Consider the following 659-nt stretch of genomic DNA (forward strand, 5'->3'; position numbering starts at 1 on the left):
CTTGTCATTTCAACAATGTTCACAGCATCTTCAGCAGTAGATTTCATCTCAAGAAACAACTTGCAGGCCAGTTGCCGTGGTGTAGCAGTCGCAGTGCCCTACAAGGCTGGAAGCCATATGAGTGACTACAGGTATGCATCCCTGGGTTGGCTAAAAACCCACTGGACACACAAACCTGGGTGCCAGGATCCTGAGAATGCTGGAGAGCTGGGGAAGGGGGATTTTGGCATAAAGAGACTCTGTCAAAGGTGCTTGTTTCTCTCTCTCTCTTGCACACACACATACTTTCCATATTAAAAATAAACAAAACATTTTCTTTCCTCATTCATAAGAAGCAATTCCTTGCCCATTCAAGTTATATCACAAGAATGAAACAATTCCATCACATCTTCAAGTTGCATTACTAATTCTAGTTCTCTTACCACTTCCATTAAATCTGTAGTCCCTTCTTGAACCCTTCATAGTTATCCATGAGAGTTAGTGCTGCTATTAGAAATTCCTGTTAATGTTGACCTTCTGATCTCCTCCCATGAGTCATGAATCTTAATGGCATCTAGAATGATAAATTCTTTTCCAAAGGTTTTCAATTTACTTTGCTCAGATTCAGAGGGATCACTATCTATGGCAGCTATATTCTTATAAAGGGTATTTTTAAAAGC

The sequence above is a fragment of the Tupaia chinensis genome, unplaced genomic scaffold (genome assembly GCF_000334495.1).
Source record: "Tupaia chinensis unplaced genomic scaffold, TupChi_1.0 Scaffold000005_1, whole genome shotgun sequence".
In the NCBI taxonomy this organism is placed as follows: Eukaryota; Metazoa; Chordata; class Mammalia; order Scandentia; family Tupaiidae; genus Tupaia; species Tupaia belangeri.